This window comes from Lynx rufus, unplaced genomic scaffold, assembly GCF_022079265.1.
Source record: "Lynx rufus isolate CCGP_SWC_20201006 ecotype Redwood Valley unplaced genomic scaffold, mLynRuf1.p SCAF_35, whole genome shotgun sequence".
Classification (NCBI taxonomy): Eukaryota; Metazoa; Chordata; class Mammalia; order Carnivora; family Felidae; genus Lynx; species Lynx rufus.
The window spans coordinates 2,026,040-2,049,631 of record NW_025814851.1 but is presented as its reverse complement, the minus strand read 5'-3'; positions in this window follow the sequence as shown (position 1 = coordinate 2,049,631).

Here is a 23,592-nt window from a genome sequence, read left to right as displayed (position 1 = left end):
CTTAAAAGCAGCAAGACCAAAGAAGTCCTCAGCTTATAAGGCTGAGAAACTGCACATTTGTCAAAAGAAACTTGGCAAGCTAGAAGGGAGTGTCATGTTATATGCAAAGTGCTGAATGGGAAAAATCTTCAGCCAAGAATAGTCTTTCAAACAAGGCTATCCTTCAGAACAGAAGGAGAGAGGCTGGGGTTGGAAGATGGCGGAATAGGAGGACGCTGGGCTCACCGCGCGTCGGATTGATCACTTAGATTCCACCTACACCTGACTAAATAACCCAGAAAACCGCCAGAGGATTAGCAGAACAGAGTCTCCAGAGCCAAACGTAGACGAGAGGCCCACGGAAGAGGGTAGGAAGGGCGGCGAGGAGATGCGCGCTCCACAGACTGGCGGGAGGGAGCCGGGGCAGAGGGGCAGCCTGCCGGCCAAGCGGAGCCCCCGAGTCTGGCTGGCAAAAGCAGAGGGGACGGACGGACTGTACTGTGTTCGGACAGCAAGCGCGACTGAGCATCTGGGAGGTCATAAGTTAACAGTTCTGTTCGGAAAGCAGGAAGGCAGGAGGACAAACGGAGGGAGAGCTGCTGAGCCCCCAGACGACAGAGCTCAGTTTGGTGGGGAACAAAGGCGCCGCCCAGCGCCATCTCCTTCGCCCATCCCCCAGCCAAAATCCCAAAGGGAACCAGTTCTTGCCAGGGAACTTGCTCCCTCCCCGCAAACACCCAACTCTGTGCTTCTACAGATCCAAACCTCCGGCAGCGGATCTGACTCCCTCCCGCTGCCACAGCGCCCCTCCTGAAGTGGATCACCTAAGGAGAAGCGAGCTAAGCCTGCCCCTCCTGCCCCCGTGCACCTTGCATACCCACCCCAGCTACTATGCCAAATCCCCAGCACCACAAGCCTGGCAGTGTGCAAGTAGCCCAGACGGGCCACGCCACCCCACAGTGAATCCCGCCCCTAAGAGAGGGGAAAAGAAGGCACACACCAGTCTGACTGTGGCCCCAGCAGTGGGCTGGGGGCAGACATCAGGTCTGACTGTGGCTCCGCCCACCAACTCCAGTTATACACCAGAGCACAGGGGAAGTGCCCTGCATGTCCTCACCACTTCAGGGACTATCCAAAATGACCAAAAGGAAGAATTCCCCTCAGAAGAATCTCCAGGAAATAACAACAGCAAATGAAGTGATCAAAAAGGATTTAAATGATATAACAGAAAGTGAATTTAGAATAATAGTCATAAAATTAATCGCTGGGCTGGAAAACAGTATAAAGGACAGCAGAGAATCTCTTGCTACAGAGATCAAGGGACTAAGGAACAGTCATGAGGAGCTGAAAAACGCTTTAAACGAAATGCAAAACAAAATGGAAACGACGACGGCTCGGATTGAAGAGGAAGAGGAGAGAATAGGTGAACTAGAAGATAAAGTTATGGAAAAAGAGGAAGCTGAGAAAAAGAGAGATAAAAAAATCCAGGAGTATGAGGGGAAAATTAGAGAACTAAGTGATACACTAAAAAGAAATAATATACGCATAATTGGTATCCCAGAGGAGGAAGAGAGAGGGAAAGGTGCTAAAGGGGTACTTGAAGAAATTATAGCTGAGAACTTCCCTGAACTGGGGAAGGAAAAAGGCATTGAAATCCAAGAGGCACAGAGAACTCCCTTCAGACGTAACTTGAATCCATCTTCTGCACGACATATCATAGTGAAACTGGCAAAATACAAGGATAGAGAGAAAATTCTGAAATCAGGAAGGAATAAACGTGCCCTCACATATAAAGGGAGACCTATAAGACTCGTGACGGATCTCTCTTTTGAAACTTGGCAGGCCAGAAAGGATTGGCACGAGATCTTCAGTGTGCTAAACAGGAAAAATATGCAGCCGAGAATCCTTTATGCAGCAAGTCTGTCATTTAGAATAGAAAGAGAGATAAAGGTCTTCCCAAACAAACAAAAACTGAAGGAATTCATCACCACTAAACCAGCCCTACAAGACATCCTAAGGGGGACCCTGTGTGACAAAGTACCAGAGACATCACTACAAGCATAAATCATACAGAAACAACAATGACTCTAAACCCGTATCTTTCTATAATAACACTGAATGTAAATGGATTAAATGCGCCAACCAAAACACATAGGGTATCAGAATGGATAAAAAAAACAAGACCCATCTATTTGCTGTCTACAAGAGACTCATTTTAGACCTGAGGACACCTTTAGATTGAGAGTGAGGGGATGGAGAACTATTTTTCATGCTACCGGAAGCCAAAAGAAAGCTGGAGTAGCCATACTTATATCAGACAAACTAGACTTTAAATTAAAGGCTGTAACAAGAGATGAAGAAGGGCGTTATATAATCATTGCAGGGTCTATCCATCAGGAAGAGCTAACAATTATAAATGTCTATGCACCGAATACCGGAGCCCCCAAATATATAAAACAATTACTCACAAACAAAAGCAACCTTATTGATAAGAATGTGGTCATTGCAGGGGATTTTAACACTCCACTTACAGAAATGGATAGATCATCTAGACACACGGTCAATAAAAAAAACAAGGGCCCTGAATGATACATTGGATCAGATGGACTTGACAGATCTATTTAGAACTCTGCATCCCAAAGCAACAGAATATACTTTCTTCTCGAGTGCACATGGAACATTCTCCAAGATAGATCATATACTGGGTCACAAAACAGCCCTTCATAAGTTTACAAGAATTGAAATTATACCATGCATACTTTCAGACCACAATGCTATGAAGCTTGAAATCAACCACAGGAAAAAGTCTGGAAAACCTCCAAAAGCATGGAGGTTAAAGAACACCCTACTAACGAATGAGTGGGTCAACCAGGCAATTAGAGAAGAAATTTAAAAATATATGGAAACAAACGAAAATGAAAATACAACAATCCAAACGCTTTGGGATGCAGCGAAGGCAGTCCTGAGAGGAAAATACATTGCAATCCAGGCCTATCTCAACAAACAAGAAAAATCCCAAATACAAAATCTAACAGCACACCTAAAGGAAATAGAAGCAGAACAGCAAGGACACCGCAAACCCAGCAGAAGAAGAGAAATAATAAAGATCAGAGCAGAAATAAACAATATAGAATCTAAAAAAAAATGGTAGAGCAGATCAACGAACCCAAGAGTTGGTTTTTTGAAAAAATAATCAAAATTGACAAACCTCTAGCCAGGCTTCTCAAAAAGAAAAGGGAGATGACCCAAATAGATAAAATCATGAATGAAAATGGAATTATTACAACCAATCCCTCAGAGATACAAACAATTATCAGGGAATACTATGAAAACTTATATGCCAACAAATTGGACAACCTGGAAGAGATGGACAAACTCCTAAACACCCACACTCTTCCAAAACTCAATCAGGAGGAAATAGAAAGCTTGAACAGACCCATAACCAGCGAAGAAATTGAATCAGTTATCAAAAATCTCTCAACAAATAAGAGTCCAGGACCAGATGGCTTCCCAGGAGAGTTCTACCAGACGTTTAAAGCAGAGATAATACGTATCCTTCTCAAGCTATTCCAAGAAATAGAAAGGGAAGGAAAACTTCCAGACTCATTTTATGAAGCCAGTATTACTTCGATTCCTAAACCAGACAGAGACCCAGTAAAAAAAGAGAACGAGAGACCAATATCCCTGATGAATATGGATGCAAAAATTCTCAATAAGACACTAGCAAATTGAATTCAATGGCATATACAAAGAATTATTCACCATGATCAAGTGGGATTCATTCCTGGGATGCAGGGCTGGTTCAACATTCGTAAATCAATCAACGTGAAACATCACATTAATTAAAAAAAAGAGAAGAAGCATATGATCCTGTCCTTCGCTGCATAAAAGGCCTTTGACAAAATTCAGCACACTTCCTTAATAAAAACCCTTGAGAAAGTCAGGATAGAAGGAACATACTTACTCATCATAAAAACCATTTATGAAAAGCCCACAGCTAACATCATCCTCAATGGGGAAAAACTGAGAGCTTTTTCCCTGAGATCAGGAACACGACAGGGATGTCCACTCTCACCTCTGTTGTTTAACATAGTGTTGGAAGTTCTAGCATCAGCAATCAGACAACAAAAGGAAATCAAAGGCATCAAAATTGGCAAAGATGAAGTCAAGCTTTCGCTTTATGCAGATGACATGATATTATACATGGAAAATCCGACAGACTCCACCAAAAGTCTGCTAGAACTGGTACATGAATTCAGCAAAGTTGCAGGATACAAAACCAGTGTACAGAAATCAGTTGCATTCTTATGCACTAACAATGAAGCAACAGAAAGACAAATAAAGAAAATGATCCCATTCACAATTGCACCAAGAAGCATAAAATACCTAGGAATAAATCTAACCAAAGATGTAAAAGATCTGTATGCTGAAAACTATAGAAAGCTTATGAAGGTAATTGAAGAAGATATAAAGAAATGGAAAGACATTCCCTGCTCATGGATTGGAAGAATAAATCTTGTCAAAATGTCGATACTACCCAAAGCTATCTACACATTCAATGCAATCCCAATCAAAATTGCACCAGCATTCTTCTTGAAACCAGAACAAGCAATCCTAAAATTCATATGGAACCACAAATGGCCCCGAATAGCCAAAGTAATTTTGAAGAAGACCAAAGCAGGAGGCATCACAATCCCAGACTTTAGCCTCTACTACAAAGCTGTCATCATCAAGACAGCATGGTATTGGCACAAAAACAGACACATAGACCAATGGAATAGAATAGAAACCCCAGAACTAGACCCACAAACATATGGCCAACTAATCTTTGACAAAGCAGGAAAGAACATCCAATGGAAAAAAGACAGTCTCTTTAACAAATGGTGCTGGGAGAACTGGACAGCAACATGCAGAAGGTTGAAACTAGACCACTTTCTCACACCATTCACAAAAATAAACTCAAAATGGATAAAGGACCTGAATGTGAGACAGGAAACCATCAAAACCCTAGAGGAGAAAGCAGGAAAAGACCTCTCTGACCTCAGCCGTAGCAATCTCTTACCTGACGCATCCCCAAAGGCAAGGGAATTAAAGCAACAATGAACTACTGGGTCCTTATGAAGATAACAAGCTTCTGCACAGCAAAGGAAACAACCAACAAAACTAAAAGGCAACCAACGGAAGGGGAAAAGATATTTGCAAATGACATATCGGACAAAGGGCTAGTATCCAAAATCTATAAAGATCACCAAACTCCACACCCAAAAAACAAAGAACCCAGTGAAGAAATGGGCAGAAAACATGAATAGACACTTCTCTAAAGAAGACATCCAGATGGCCAACAGGCACATGAAAAGATGCTCAACGTCGCTCCTTATCAGGGAAATACAAATCAAAACCACACTCAGATATCACCTCACGCCAGTCAGAGTGGCCAAAATGAACACATCAGGAGACTATAGATGCTGGAGGGGTTGTGGAGAAACGGGAACCCTCTTGCACTGTTGGTGGGAATGCAAATTGGTGCAGCCGCTCTGGAAAGTAGTGTGGAGTTTCCTCAGATAATTAAAAATAGACCTACCCTATGACCCAGCAATAGCACTGCTAGGAATTTACCCAAGGGATACAAGAGTACTGATGCATAGGGGCACTTGTACCCCAATGTTTATATCAGCACTCTCAACAATAGCCAAAATGTGGAAAGAGCCTAAATGTCCATCAACTGATGAATGGATAAAGAAATTGTGGTTTATATACACAATGGAATACTACGTGGCAATGAGAAAGAATGAAATATGGCCTTTTGTAGCAACGTGGATGGAACTGGAGAGTGTGATGCTAAGTGAAATAAGCCATACAGAGAAAGACAGATACCATATGGTTTCACTCTTATGTGGATCCTGAGAAACCTAACAGAAACCCATGGGGGAGAGGAAGGAAAAAAAAAGAGGTTAGAGTGGGAGAGAGCCAAAGCACAAGAGACTGTTAAAAACTGAGAACAAACTGAGGGTTGATGGGGGGTGGGAGGGAGGGGAGGGTGGGTGATGGGTATTGAGGAGGGCACCTTTTGGGCTGGGCACTGGGTGTTGTATGGAATCCCATTTGACAATAAATTTCATATATTGAAAAAAAGAAAAGAATAGAAGGAGAGATAAAGAGTTTCTCATACGGTCAAAAACTAAAGAAGTTTGTGTCCACTAAACCAGACCTATAAGAAATATTAAAGGAACACTTTGAAAGCAAAGGGGAGACCACAAGTCAGAAATAAATGAAAGGAACAAGAAAATCTCCAGGAACAAGTCGCAAAATGGCACTAAATACATATCTGTGAATAATTATTCTTAATATAAATGAATTATATGTTCTAATAAAAACACATAAGCTATCATAATGGATAAAACAGGACCCATCAATATTATGCTGATACAAGAGACTCATTTTAGACCTAAAGATACCCACAGATTGAAAGTGCAGGGATGGAGAAACACTGATACACAAATAAATGTGAAAAGAAAGTTGGAGTAACATACTTAACTTGCATGAACTAGACTTTAAAACAGAGACTGTAACAAGAGAGAAAGAAAGGCACTATACCATAATAAAAGGGACAATACAACAAGAAGATCTAAAAGTTTTAAATATATATGTACCCATCAAGGAAGGACACAAATATATAAAATAATTAATACAAACATAAAGGGACTCACTGATAATAATACAATAATTATAGGGAATTGTAACATCCCAATTTTTGCAACAGACAAATCCTCTAAGCAGAAAATCAACAAGGAAACAATGGCTTTAAATGACACACTGGACCAAATAGGCTTAACAGATATATTTAGAACATTTCATCCTAAAGCAGCAAAATACACATTCTTTTCAAGTGCACATGCGACATTCTCCAAAATGGATCACACACTAGGTCAGAAATCAGGCCTCAACACATAGAAAATGATTGCAATCATACCATGCATCTTTTCTGACAACACTATGAAAATTTATGAAACTTAAAGTGAACCAAAAGAAAAATTATTAAAACACCACAAATACATGAAGGTTAAGTAACATTGTTACTAAACAACGAATGGATCAACCAGGAAATCAAAGAAAACAATTTTTAAAAAATACATGGAGGCAATAACAATGAAAACACAATGCTCCAAAACCTTTGGGATGGAGCAAAAGCAGTCCTCAGGAGGAAGTATAGGGCAATAGAGGCTTACCTCAAAAAGTAAGAAAAATCTCAAACAACCTAAGCTTTCACCTAACGGAGCTAAAAAAAAAAAACCCAACAAAGCCTAAAGCCAAAAGAAGGAAAATGAAAAAGATTAGAGCAGAAATAAATGATAAAGAAAGTAAAAAAATAAAACAGATCAAATGAGTTCATTCTTTCAAAAAATTAATAAAATTCATAACCTCCTAGGCAGACTTATCAAAAAGAAAAGAGAAAGGATGAAATTAATGAAATCACAAATGAAAGAGGAGAAAGAACAACCAACACCAAAAGAAATACGAACAATTAGAGGAGAATATTATGAAAAAGTGTATGTCAAAAAATTGGACAACCTGGAAGAAATCGATGAATTCTTAGAAACATATAAATTTCTGAAACTGTAACAGGAAGAAATACAAAACTTAAACAGACTGATAACCAGCAAATTAATTGAATCAGTAATCAAAAATAAACCAACAAACAAAAGTCCAGGGCCAGATAGATTGACAGGTGAAATTTACCAAATATGTAAACAAGACTTAATACCTACTCTTCTGAAAATATTTCAAACAAGAGAAAAGGAAGGAAAACTTCCAAATTCATTCTATGAGGCTGGTATTACCCTGACACCAAAATCAGACAAAGTCTCCACTAAAATAGAGAATACAGGCCAATATCCCTAATGAACATGGATACAAAAGTTTTCAATACAATACTAGCAAGAAAAATTTTTAAAATACATTAAAAGAATCATTCAACATGATCAACTGGGATTTATTCCTGCACTGCAAGGGTGGTTTAATATTCAAATCAATCAACCTGATACACCACATTAATTTTTTAAAAAGCATGAAAACATATGATCATTTCAGCAGATGCAGAAAAAGTATTTGACAAAGTATAACAACAATTCATGATAAAAACCCTCAACAAAGAAGATTTAGACACAACATACCCTGAAATAATAAGGGCCATGTTTTAAAAAAAAAACAACTAATAACATCCTCAATGGGAAAAAACTCAGAGCTTTTCTTTATGTTCTAGAACAAGATAGGGACGTTCATTCTCCACACAGTTATTTAACATAGTAGGGGAAGTCCTGACATCAGCATTCAGACAACAAAAAGGAATAAAAGGCATCCATATCGGCAAGGAAGGAGTAAAATTTTTACTCCTTGGGGATGACATGATACTCTATAGAGAAAACCCAAAAGACTCCACCAAAGAATTGCTAGAACTGATACACAAATTCAGTAGAGTCACACAATACAATATAAATTTATAGAAATCTGTTGTATTTCTAGACACCATTAATGAAGCAGCAGAAAGAGAAATAAAAATATCAATCCAATTTACAATTGTACCCAAAACAATAATATACTTAGGAATAAACCTAACCAAAGTGCTGAAAGACCAACACTCTTAAAAGTATAAAACACTGATAAAAGAAATTGAAGAAGACTCAAAGAAATGGAAAGATATTTCGTGCACATAAATTTGAAGAACGAATATTGTTAAAATATCTATACGACCCAAAGCAATCTACACATTTAATTCAATCCCTATCAAAATACCAACAACATTTTTCACAAAGCTAGAACAAGCAATCCTAAAATTTTTATGGAACCACAGAAAACCCTGAAGAGCCAAAGCAACCTTGAAAAAGAAAAACAAAGCTGGACGCATCACAATTCCAGATTTCAAGTTATATTACCAAGCTGGAGTGATCAAAACAGTATGGTACTGGCACAAAAATAGACACATACATCAATAGAACAGAATAGAATACCCAGAAATGAACCCACAATTATATGTTCAGTTAATCTTGGGAAAACATGAATGAATAGCCAATGGGAAAATTACAGTCTCTTCCAGAAATGGTATTAGGAGAGTTGGACAGTAACATGCAAAACAATGAAACTGGACCACTTTCTTACACCATACACAAAAATAAATTCGAAATAGATCAATGAACTAAACAGGAGACTTGAAATCATAAAAATCCTAGAAGACAACACAGGTCATAGGGTCTCTGACATCAGCTGTAGCAATACTTTTTCTGGAAATGTTTCCTAAGACAAAGGGGAAAAAAATAAACTATTGGAATTTGATTAAAATAAAAAGCTTATGCACAGCAAAGGAAACAATCAATAAAACTAAAAGGCAACCTACAGAAGGAGAGAGGTTATTTGCAAATAACATATTTGATAAAGTGTTAGTATCCCAAATACATAAAGAACTTTTTTATTTTTTTTTTATGGTTCAGCCAAATCTATTTCTTTTTTTTTTATTTTATATATGAAATTTATTGTCAAATTGGTTTCCATACAACACCCAGTGCTCATCCCAAAAGGTGCCCTCCTCAATACCCATCACCCACCCTCCCCTCCCTCCCACCCCCCATCAACCCTCAGTTTGTTCTCAGTTTTTAACAGTCTCTTATGCTTTGGCTCTCTCCCACTCTAACCTCATAAAGAACTTTTAAAACTCAACAACCAAAAGACACATAATCCAATTTTAAAAAGGGCAGAGGATATGAATATGCATTTTTCCAAAGGAGACATCTGATGGCCAACAGACACATGAAAAATTGCTCAACGTCACTGATCATCAGGGAAATACAAATCAAAACTACAATGAGATATCACCTCACAACTGTCAAAAAGGCTAAAATCAACAACACACAAAAAAACAGGTGTTAACCAGGATGTGGAGAAAGGGGACTCTCTTGCACTGTTGGTAGGAATGTAAACTGGTGCAGCCTCTTTGGAAAACAGAATGGCGGTTCCTCAGAAAGTTATAAATAGAACTACACTATGATCCTGCAATTTCACTATTAGGTATTTACCCAAAGAATACAAATATTAATTCAAAGGGACACATGCACCCCAATGTTTGTAGCAGCATTATCTACAATATCCAAATTATGGAAATTGCCCAAGTGTCCATCAACTGATAAATGAATAAGGAAGACGTGATATTTATATACAATGGAATATTATTCAGCCATAACAATGAAATCTTATCATTTGCAACAACATGGATGGAGCTAGAAAGTATTATGCTAAGTGAAATAAGTCAGTCAGATACCATATGATTCCATATGTGGAATTTAAGAAACAAAACAAATGAGCAAAGGGAGGGGAAGGGAGAGAGAAGCAAACCAAGAAACAGACTCTTAACTATAGAGAACAAGTGGATGGTTACCAGAGGGGAGGTAGATGGGGGAATGAGTGAAATAGGTGGTGGGGATTAAGGAGTGCACTTGTGATGAGCACAAGGTGTTGTAAGGAATTATTGAATTACTATATTGTATGCCTGAAACTAATATTACAGTGTAGGTTAATTCAAAAAAGAAGAATTCAGGACTCTTTCTGAGAGGGCTCCCATGTGCAGATTCTAGTGGGTTCCCTTTAAAAAAAACTTAATAAAAAAGTGATATATAACCATAAAAAATAATGAAATCTAGCCATTTTCAAGAATGTGGGTGGAGCTAGAGGGTATAATGGTAAGCGAAATAAGCCACTCAGAGAAAGACAAACACCATATAATTTCACTTATATGAGGAAATTAAAAGACAAATCTAATGGAGGAAAAAAGAGAGACTCCCCCCAAACACACCCTTAACTATAGAAAACAAACACAAAATTGAGGAGGTGGGGGAGATAGGTGAATTTAGTGAAGGAGATTAAGAGTACACTTTTCTTTCTTTTTTTAAATTTTATTTATTTATTTTGAGAGACAGAGAGAGAGTGAGAGAGGGGCAGAGAGAGAGGGGAGAGAGAAAATCCCAAGCAGGCTCCATGCTGTCAGCATGGGGCTGGATGTGGGGCTCAATCTCATGAACCATGAGATCATAACCTGAACCAAAATCAAGATTCAGACTCTTAATGGATTGAGCCACCCAGGTGCCCCTGGGTAATTGTATTTTTAACGTTTTCAGGAACTTCCATGCTGTTTTCCAGACTGGCTACACCAGTTTGCATTCCTAAAAACAGTGTAAGAGGGTTCTCCTTTCTCCGCATCCTCACCAACATGTGTTGTTTCATGTGTTGTTAATTTTAGTCATTCTGGAAGTTGGGAGATGATATCTCATTATATTTTTGATTTGTATTTCCCTGATGATGAATGATGTTGAACATCTTTTCATGTGTCTGTTAGTCATATAATGTCTTCTTTGGAAAAATCTCCATTCATGTCTTCTGCCCATTTCTTAACTGGATTATTTGTTTCTTCAGTGTTGATTTTTAGAAACTCTTCATAGATTTTGGATACTAACGCTTTATCAGATGTGTCATTTGAAAATATATTCTCCTATTTTGTAGGCTGCCTTTTAGTTTTGTTGATTGTGTCCTTCCTTGTGTAGAAGCTTTTTATCTTAGTGAAGTCCCAATAATTTATTTTTGTTTTTCTTTCCCTTGCTTCTGGAGATATACATACCTAGCAAGAAGTTGCTGCAGCTGATATCAAAGAGGTTGAACCTGTGTTGTCCTCTAGGGTTTTGAGGGTTTCCTGTCTCACACTTTGGTCTTTCATCCATTCTGAATTTATTTTTCTGTATGGTGTAAGAAAGTGGTCCAGTTCATTCTTCTTCACTGGTTGAGTTTTAAAACTCCAATATTTAGGGACCTGGCATGGCATGGACCCACCGTGGACCTCTAGGGGAGGGCCTTGCCACCATGGGACTGGTGCAGGTTTGTCTCAGAAGCATAGTAGCACCAATTCAAAGGGTCATGGAGTTTGGAGTAAAGCACAGCAAAGAGCTGGTGTTCATGTTAGCTGACCTAAGTAGGTGTCTCTGCCCCTATGCTGAGTCTGGGAGAGGGTAATGGTGCCTGCCAGCTCTTTTGTCCCAGGAGAGGCAATGCCATCTCTCCCAGATGTGCTCCAAGAAGGGGGAACTGTCTCTCCCCTTGCGTCCCAGGAGAGTCTCAGATTGTGCCATCCGCCCCCAGGCTATCTGCCCTTCTTCTCCCACAGAAGAACTGCAGCACCCTCAGGGCTCCACACCAGCCACACCGTGGACCTTTAAGACTTATCTTTGAACCCCGCTGGTTGTAAAAACTCACAAAAGCCAGCCCCTCTCATTCTCCCAGTCAATGGTAAAGTGTTTGGGAAAGTGTTTTCCTTGTGTGATCCCCTGTATGTTTCTCTCTCTCTCTCTCTCTCTCTCTCTCTCTCTCTCTCCTTCTCTCTCTCCCTCTCTCTGTGACCAGGGATCCCCCCCATTTCACATTACCTGTGATCCATTTCTTTCCCAAATCACATCTCTGCACCTCCTACCTTCCACAAAGTGGCCTCTTCTCTCCCTCTAGTTGTGCAGTTTGTTCATCAGTCCTTAGATCTTTGACCATCCAAGATTGCTTTCTTGAGTATTCAGAATGATTTGACATTTATCTAGCTGTGTTGAAAGGATGAGGCAATCCAGGGTGCCTGTGTGGCTCAATTGGTTAAGCATATGACTCTTGATTTCAGCTCAGGGTCATATTATGTTTCATTGAATCAAGCCCTGCACTGGGCTCTTCACTGACAACACAACCTCCTTGGGATTCTCTCTCTCCCTCTCTCTCTCTCTGCCCCTCTCTAGCTCATGCACTCTCTGTCTCTTTCTCTCTCTCTCTTTCAAAATAAATAAATAAGCATAAAAAAGGGATGAAGATGAGGTCCTCCTACTAATCCACCATCTTAGCTCCTCTCTACCTGAAATTGTTGGATCATTATATTGTATACCTGAAACTAATATACTGTATGTTAACTACACTGGGATTGAAATTTTTAAAAAATTAGCAAATAAGGGAAATAACTTAAAGAATAATTAAAATATTAAGAATGACCCTTAAAACTTAAAAAAAAATTATTCTGCAAAACACTAGCAATCCCATAACACAGTCTATAGATGTAATGCAATCCCTACCACAGTACCAAAAGCATTTTTCACAGAACTAGAACAAAAAAAATCTTAAAATGTATAGGATCAAAAAAGACCCTGAATTGCCAAAGCAATCTTGAAAAATAAAAGCAAAGCTGGAAGTATAACAATTCCAGACTTCACATTACAGTACAAATCTGTAGTAATCAAAACAGTATTTTACTGGCATAAAAATAGACACATAGATCAATGAAACAGACTGGGAAGCCCAGAAATAAACTGAGTCTGGGTGGCTCAGTTGGTTAAAAGTCTGACTTTGACTCAGGTCATGATCTCATGGTTCATAAGTTTAAGCCCTGCATGGGGTTCTCTGCTGTCAGCGTGGAGCCCATTTTGGATCCTCTGTCTCCCTGTCTCTCTGACCTTCCCTAGCTCTCTCTCTCTCTCACATGCACACTCTTTTTCTATCTCTCTCAAAATAAATTTGAAAAACTTTAAAAATAAGTAAATAAATAAACCCACAATTATATGGTCAATTATCTTTGCCAAACCTGGAAAGAATATCCAATGGGAAAAAGTCTTTTCAACAAATGGTATTGGGAACACTGGTCAGCTACATGCCAAAGGATGAAACTGGACCACTTTCTTACAACATACACAAAAATAAATTCAAAATGGATTAAGGACCAAAATATGACTCCTGGAAATTACAAAAAATACTATGGGAAAACACAAGCAGTAAGGTCTCTGACATTGGCAGTAAATAACATTTTTCTAGATATGTCTCCTCATTCAAGGGAAATAAGAAGAAAGATAAACTATCGGGACTTCATTAAAACAAAAGACTTTGGCAGAGCAAAGTAAACAATTAACAAAACTATAAGGTAACCTATCGAGTGGGAGAAAATATTTGCAAATATCATATTTGATAAAGAATTAGTATCCGAAGTGTATAAAGAAGTTTATAAAACCCAACACCCAAAAAAAGAATAATTCAATTTAAAAAACGGGTAGATAGGAATAGACATTTTTTCAAAGAAAACATACAGATGGTCAACAGACACATGAAAAAATGGTCAAGATCACTGATCATCAGGGAAATGCAGATCAAAACTACAATGAGATATCATCTCACACCTGTCGGAATGGCTAACATCAAAAACACAAAAACAACAAGTGTTTGAGAGGATGTAGAGGAAAAGAAACGCTCTTGCATTGTTGGTGGAAATGAAAACTAATGCATCCACTGTGGAAAACATTATGGAGGCTCCTTAAAATATTAAAAATAGAATTAACCTATGATCAAGCATCCACAGTACTGGGTATTTACCCAAAGAACACAGAAACATTAATTCAAGGGGATACATTCTTCCCTATGTTATAGGAGTGTTATTTATGATAACCAAATTAGAGAATCATCCCATAGATAGATATCCATACATAGACGAATGGATAAAGAAGATGTGGAATATATATATATATATATATATATATATATATATGTATAATTCAGCCATAATAAATAATGAAATCTTGCCATTTGCAATGACATGAACGGAGCTAGAGAGTCTAATGCTAAGTTAAATAAGTCATTCACAGAAAGACAAATATCATATGATCTCATTCATATGGAATTTAAGAAACAAAAGAAACAACAAAGGGGGAAAAAAGAGAGAGAAGCCAAGATATAGACTGTTAAGTATTGAGAACAAACTGATGGTTATCAGAGGGAAGGAGGTTGACAGGATGGGTTAAATAGGTGAGAGGGATTAGGAGTGCACTTGTGTTGAACACTGGGTGATGGATGGAATTTTTGAGTCACTATAATGTATACCTGAAACTAATATAACATGATATGTTAACTATACTGGAATTAAAACAAAATTAAATTAAATTAAAAATAACGAACAGCTATGTTCTTTGTAGCTATTTACATGTATATAGCTGTATATAGTATATACATGTAAAAACCTACTAAAATATTTATGATATCTTATGTTTTATACATATATTGAACTGGCATTGGAATAGATAATAAAAAACCCTAGCAAACCAAATACAGCAATTACAGAAAGAGTTATATACACTTTGACAAATTAAATTTATCCCCAAAATGCAAGTTTGTTTTAAGATCTGCTAATCAATTAATTTAATACAGTAAATTAATTATTAGAATAAAATATAAGCAAAAATAAAAGTATAATCTCAATAGACATGCAAAAAGCATTTGACAAAATGCAACACTCTTTCATTATTAAAAATACAAAATTAACTAAGAATTGAAGGAAATTTCCTTAGCATTATAAAAGGCATCTATGAAAAACCCACAGCTAACATGTACATAATGATTGTAAAGTGGATTCTATCGCCCTGTGGTCAGGAACAAGACAAAGATATCCACTCTTGCCATTTCTATTCAGCATTGTACTAGAAGTTCTAGCAATAGCAATTTGGCAAGAAAAAGAAATAACAGGGATCCAGATTGGAAATAAAACCATCTTCATTCACAGATGATATAATTTTACATATACAAAATCCTATGGAATCCACTAAAAATATTAAACTAATAAAAGATATTATCAAGTTTTTAGGATACAACATCAATACACAAAATAATTGTACCTTTACACTTGCAATGAACAATCCAAAAAATGAAGTAAGAAAAGAATCCAATTAAAATTGTATTAAAGAACTTCTGGTCCAAGTTGACAAGGTAAGAAGACACTGAATTTACCCACTCTACAGACACATCAAATCTACACCTATTTAAAGAGCAATTCCTCCTGCAGAATAACTGAAGTCTAACTGAACAATTTCTGCACAACAGGTGATAAAGAGATCACATAAAGAATGGCAAGAGAGAATGAGACAAGGTAACAAAGGGACCACCACCCCTATGCTGGAAACTGCAGTGGAGAGGAATAATACTAAGAGACTATGAGCAGATTTATCTCCCCTGGGGCACAGAAAAAAAAAAGGTGCAGTGTAAAAGTTCAACTAGAATATAAAGAAACAAGTCCCAGAACTCCACCAAATGGCAGGGAAAATCCTGGAACTTTCTCAGGGTCAGAGGGTCTGGCAAGCATCACAGTTTATGTCCACCCTCCAGCTTGATAGCACAAACAGTAGCAAGGTCCATGCACCATAGATGACCAGCCACCTCAACAAGCCCTGAGCCTCTAGCCCACACCAACTCCAGAGACTCTGGAACACAGGTACAAAAAAGCTGCTGAATAAAAGAGCAACTTGAATATAGAGGATCCAGCCCTAGAACTCTACCAAATGGCAGAGGAGATGTTGAAAGTCTCCTTGGATCAGAGGGCCTGGCAAGTGACATGGTTTATGTTTCCCCTCTACCTTGATAGCACGGGCAGGAATAGGGTGAGTGTACCCTGCTTGCCTACTGCCTTGGTGACCTCTGGGCCTTTAGCCTACACCAGCCTCAGCTGCCCCATCAAGGTCACCCCAACACAACACACACAAAGACACACCTATTTAGTGCTCACTTAATCTCCAGTCATCTCACCAACGTGACAAAGATGCAAAGCACCCTGGAGCACTCCAAGCCCACACCACTTCAGCTCCAGATGATTTACCAAGGCACACCCAGTGCAAAGCATCCTTAGAGCTCCCATCCCACATCTACTTAGGCCCCAGCTGTCCACCTGGGGAGCCCTTAAGCTGAGTGCCCTGGGACATCTCTAGTTGCACCCACATCAGATCCAGCTGCTCCATCAGGATGCCTCCTCCCAAAAAGCACCCCTATACCCAGTAGCCCACGTCTTGCCTTGGTTCCAGCCACCCCACTAGAAAGGCCTCTGCATGTAGAGACTTGGAACGGCCCATCTTGCACCCACTTCCACTTCAACTATCTTTCCAGGACACCCTCAGTGTGTAGAATCCTGGGACCATTCTGGTTCACATCCTATTCAGCTTCAGCTGTCTTACCATGGTGCCTACTACAGGAGAGACCCAAGACTGCCCCAGCCTATGCCCACTGAAGCTCTGGCTATCCCAGTAGGGTGGCTCTAGCACAAAGTACCACAGGAGCCCCAGACCATAATAACCACAGTTCAAGTCACTGTTCAAAACAGACAGCTAAAGTCAGAAGGCACAAACATTCTACACAGAGGATGACAATACAAAAGATCATTCCTTCTAGTTTAGTAAAGGTAGCTGTTCTGCCTAATTCATAGAAACAAACACAGAAAGTCAAGCAAAAGAGACAAAGGAATATGGTCCAAATGAAAGACCAGAACAAAACTTCAGAAAAAGAACTAAATTAAAGGGAGATAAGAATATGTCTGATAGAGTTCAAAGTAATGATCATAAAGATGCTCACTGGACTGGAAAGAAGACTGGATGAGCTCAGGGAGAACTTCAAAAATGAAATAAAAAAATATAAAAAAGAACAAATCAGAGTTGAAGAACCACAATAACTAAAAATAATACACTAGAAGGAATCAACAGTAGCTAAGAGGATGCAGAAAAATGGACCAATGATCTGGAAGATGGTAATGGAAAGCACAAAGGCTGGACAACAAAAACAAAAAATAATTTTATCTATTTATTTTTTAAACATTTCTTCATTTTTGAGAGTGAGAGAGACAGAGAGTGAGTGGGGAAGGGGCAGAGAGAGAGGGAGACACAAAATTCGAAGCAGGCTCCAGGCTCTAAGCTGTCAGCACAGAGCCCGATGCGGGGCTTGAACCCACAGACTGCAAGATCATGACCCAAGCCGAAGTTGGACGCTTAACCAACTGAGCCACCCAGGCGCCCCAAAAACGAAAAATAATTTTTAAATGAGGGTAGGTTAAGGGATCTCTTGGACAAAATCAAATAAACAAACATTTGAACTGCAGGGTTCCTACATGGAGAATAGAGGGACAAAAGGGCTGGGAATTTTTGAAGAAATAATAGCTGAAAAATTCCACAACCCGGGGAAGGAAACAGACACCCAGATTCAGGAATCATAGAAAGTTCCAAAGAAGATAAACCCAAGGAGTCCCACAACACAACACATAATTAAAATGTCAAAGATGAAAGATAAAGAAAAAAATTAAAGGCAGCAAGAGAGAACAAGTTACCTATAAAAAAAAAAAAGCCCCATACAGCTACTAGCTAATTTTTCTTCAGAAACTTTGAAGGCCAGAAAAGAATGGCATGGTATATTCAAAGTGCTGAAGGGAACAAACCTACAAATAAGGATCCTCTATGTGTTAACATTATTATTCAAAATTGAAGGAGAGATAAAGACTTTCCCAGACAGAAGTTAAAGGAGTTTATCACCATTGAACTAGCCTTACATGAAAGGTTAGGGAGAATTCCTTAAGCAGTAAAGAAAAGGTCATAATTAGAAGTATGAAAATTATTTTTTAAATTATGAAGATTATAAAAGAAAGGGGGATTCAGGGGCGCCTGGGTGGATCAGTCAGTTAAGCATCCGACTTTGGCTCAGGTCATCATCTCACGGTTTGTGAGTTCGAGCCCCATGTCGGGCTCTGTACTGACAGCTCAGAGCCTGGAGTCTGCTTCGGGTTCTATGACTCCCCCTCTCTCTGCCTCTCCCCCACTCATGCTCTGTCTCTCTCTGTCTCTCAAAAAATAAACTTTAAAAATTAAAAAAAAAAAAGAAAAGATGACTCAAAAAATAAAAAGAGGTAAAATATGACAACATATACATAAAATGTAGAGGGGGAGTAAAAATGAACTGCTTTAGCTGTCCAAATGTGACTATCAACTTAATATAGACTTCAATATAATTTAGATGCTATATATCAACGTTATGGTAAGCACAAACAAAAAACTTATACTAGATACACAAAAAATAAATGAAAAGAAAGTCAAGCATAACACTATAGAAAGTTGTCAGCCACGAAGGGACTAAGAGAAGAAGAAAGAAACAGAGAAGTATAAAAACATCCAGGAAACCATTAACAAATTGGCAGTAAGGGCAGAACTATTAGTAATTACTTTAAATGTAAATGGTCTAAATGCTGCAATCAAAAGATAGAATGGAAAAATGGATTTAAAAAAAAAGAACCATCTATATGCTGACTGCAAGAGACTCACTTCAGATCTGAAGACACAAACAGACTGAAAGTGAATGGATAGGAAAAAAATATTGCATGCAAATAAATAAGGGGAGAAAGCTGGGGTAACAAAACTTACATCAGACAAAAGAGACTTTATTTTTTTTTTCTTTTTTTTCAACGTTTATTTATTTTTGGGACAGAGAGAGACAGAGCATGAACGGGGGAGGGGCAGAGAGAGAGGGAGACACAGAATCGGAAACAGGCTCCAGGCTCTGAGCCATCAGCCCAGAGCCCGACGCGGGGCTCGAACTCACAGACTGCGAGATCGTGACCTGGCTGAAGTCGGACGCTTAACCGACTGCGCCACCCAGGCGCCCCCAAAAGAGACTTTAAAACAAAGATTGTAACAAGAGACAAAGAAAGGCATTAGATAATGATAAAGGGATCACCCAATAAAAATATATAGCAGTTGTAAATATCAATGGACACATCAGAGCACCTAAATACATAAAACAATATTACCAGGCATAAATGGAGAAATTGACAGCAATACAATAAGAGGGGAGAATTTGGCATCCCACTTATATCAATAGATAGATCATCCAGACTAAAAATAAAAAAGGAAACAGTGTTTTTTAACAAAACATTAGATGAATTTAACAGATAAATACAGAACATTCCATCCAAAAACAACAGAATACACATTCTTTCCAAGTGCACATGAAACATTTACCAGGATAGATCACATAAGAAGCCATAAAACAAGTCTCACTAAATTTAAGAAGATTGATATCATATCAAGCATTTTTTTTCTGACCACAATGGTGTGAACTACAAATGAATTGCAAGAAAAAACTGGAAAAATAAAAACATGTGAAGGCTAAGCAACATGCTCAAAAACAATGAAGAAATATAAATGAATGTAAAAATACATTTAGATAAATGAAAATAAAAACACAATGCTCCTAAAACTTTGGGAAGAACCAAAAGCAGTTGTAACAGGGAAATATGTACAGATAAAGGCTGACCATAAGGAAAAAGAAAAATCTCCAGTATCAAGCTGAGCTAATACCTAAAGGAACAAGAAAAAGAACAGAGCCCAAAGTTAGTAGAATTAATTAAATAATAAATATCAGAGTGGAAATAAATGAAACAGAGACTAAAAAAAATAGTAAAGATCAACATTCAAAGAGTTTTCTTTGAAAAGACAATAAAATTTATAAACCTTTAGGCAGACTCAAGAAACAAAAGTGAGAGGATCCAAATAAATAAAAGAGAAAAAACAAAAACTGACACCACAGAAATATAAGATACTAAGACACTAAAAAAATGATATGCCAACAATCTGACAATCTAGAAACAATGGATAAATTTATAGAAACATCCCATCTTCCAAAACTGAATCATGAAGAAACAAAAAATTTGAACAGACAAATTAGTGATTATAAAACTGAAATGGTAATCAAAAATCTCCCAACATAGTGTTGGAAGTCATAGCATCAGAAATCAGACAAAAAAAATGAAAGAAAAGGCATAAAAATTGGCAAAGGAGAAGTGAAACTTTCACATTTCACAGAAGACATGATATTCTATATGGAAAACCTGAAAGGCTCCACCAAAAGAATCCTAGAACTGATACATGAATTTATCAAAGTCGCAGGGTACTAAATCAATGGACAGAAATAGGTTGCATTTTTATACACCCAAGAATTAAGCAACAGAAAGAGAAGTCAAGGAACTGATCCCATTTACAATTGCACCAAGAACCATAAGATATCTAGGAATAAACCTAACCAAAGATGTAAAAGATCTGTATGCTGAAAACTATAGAAAGCTTATGAAATAAATTGAAGAAGACACAAAGAAATGGAAAAACATCCCATGCTCATGGATTGGAAGAATAAATGTTGTTAAAATGTCAATACTACCCAAAGCAATCTACACATGCAATGCAATCCCAATCAAAATTGCACCAGCATTCTTCTCAAAGCTAGAACAAGCAATCCTGAAATTTGTATGGAACCACAAAAGACCCCAAGTAGCCAAAGTAATACTGAAGAAGAAAACCAAAGCAGGAGGCATCACAATCCCAGACTTTAGCCTCTACAACAAAACTGTAATCATCAAGACAGTATGGTATTGGCACAAAACCAGACACATAGAACAATGGAATAGAATAGAGGCCCCAGAATTGATCCCAAAAATATATGGCCAACTAATCTTTGACAAAGCAGGAAAGAATATCCAGTGGAAAAAAGACAGTCTCTTTAGCAAATGGTGCTGAGAGAACTGGACAGCAACATGTAGAAGAATGAAACTAGAGCACTTACTTACACAATACACAAAAATAATCTCAAAATGGATGAAAGACCTAAATGTGAGACAGGAAACCATAAAAAATCTAGAGGAGAAAGCATGAAAAAACCTCTCTGACCTCAGCTGCAGCAATTTCTTACTCGACACATCTCCAAAGGCAAGGGAATTAAAAGCAAAAATGATGTATTGGGACCTCATCAAGATAAAAAGCTTCTGCACTGCAAAGGAAACAATCAACAAAACTAAAAGGCAACCGTCAGAATGGGAAAAGGTATTTGCAAATGACATATCGGATAAAGGGCTAGTATCCAAAATTAGTAAGGAACTTACCAAACTCAACACCTGAAAAAAAATAATCCAGTGAAGAAATGGGCAGAAGACATGAATAGACACTTTTTCAAAGAAGACATCCAGATGGCCAACAGACACATGAAATGATGCTAAATGTCACTCATCATCAGGGAAATGCAAATCAAAGCCACACTGAGATACCACCTTACACCGGTCAGAATGGCTAAAATGAACAAATCAGGAAACTACAGATGCTGCTGAGGATGTGGAGAAATGGGAACCCTCCTGCACTGTTGGTGGGAATTCAAACTGATGCAGCTGCTCTGGAAAACAGTGTGGAGGTTCCTCAAAATATTAAAAACAGAACTACCCTATGACACAGCAATAATACTACTAGGAATTTACCCAAGGGATACAGGAGTGCTGATGCATAGAGGAACATGTACCCCAATGTTTAGAGCAGCACTTTCAACAATAGCCAAATTATGGAAAGAGCCTAAATGTCCATCACCTGATTAATGGATAAAGAAGGTGTGGTTTCACCATTTACAAAAATAAACTCAAAATGGATAAAGGACCTAAATGTGAGACAGGAAACCATCAGAACCTTAGAGGAGAAAGCAGGAAAAGACCTCTCTGACCTCAGCCGTAGCAATCTCTTACTCGACACATCCCCAAAGGCAAGGGAATTAAAAGCAAAAGTGAATTACTGGGACCTTATGAAGATAAAAAGCTTCTGCACAGCAAAGGAAACAACCAACAAAACTAAAAGGCAACCAACGGAATGGGAAAAGATATTTGCAAATGACATATCGGACAAAGGGCTAGTATCTAAAATCTATAAAGAGCTCACCAAACTCCACACCCGAAAAACAAATAACCCAGTGAAGAAATGGGCAGAAAACATGAATAGACACTTCTCTAAAGAAGACATCCAGATGGCCAACAGGCACATGAAAAGATGTTCAGCGTCGCTCCTTATCAGGGAAATACAAATCAAAACCACACTCAGGTATCACCTCACGCCAGTCAGAGTGGCCAAAATGAACAAATCAGGAGACTATAGATGCTGGAGAGGATGTGGAGAAACGGGAACCCTCTTGCACTGTTGGTGGGAATGCAAATTGGTGCAGCCGCTCTGGAAAGCAGTGTGGAGGTTCCTCAGAAAATTAAAAATAGACCTACCCTATGACCCAGCAATAGCACTGCTAGGAATTTACCCAAGGGATACAGGAGTACTGATGCATAGGGGCACTTGTACCCCAATGTTCATAGCAGCACTCTCAACAATAGCCAAATTATGGAAAGAGCCTAAATGTCCATCAACTGATGAATGGATAAAGAAATTGTGGTATATATACACAATGGAATACTATGTGGCAATGAGAAAAAATGAAATATGGCCTTTTGTAGCAACGTGGATGGAACTGGAGAGTGTAATGCTAAGTGAAATAAGCCATACAGAGAAAGACAGATACCATATGGTTTCACTCTTATGTGGATCCTGAGAAACTTAACAGGAACCCATGGGGGAGGGGAAGGAAAAAAAAAAAGAGGTTAGAGTGGGAGAGAGCCAAAGCATAAGAGACTGTTAAAAACTGAGAACAAACTGAGGGTTGATGGGGGGTGGGAGGGAGGGGAGGGTGGGTGATGGGTATTGAGGAGGGCACGTTTTGGGATGAGCACTGGGTGTTGTATGGAAACCAATTTGTCAATAAATTTCATATATATATATATATATAAAAAAAGAAGGTGTGGTTTATATATGCAATGGAATACTACTTGGCAATGTGAAAGAATAAAATCATGCCATTTGCAGCAACGTGGATGGAACTGGAGGATATTATGCTAAGTGAAATAAGTCAGTCAGAGAAGGACACATATCA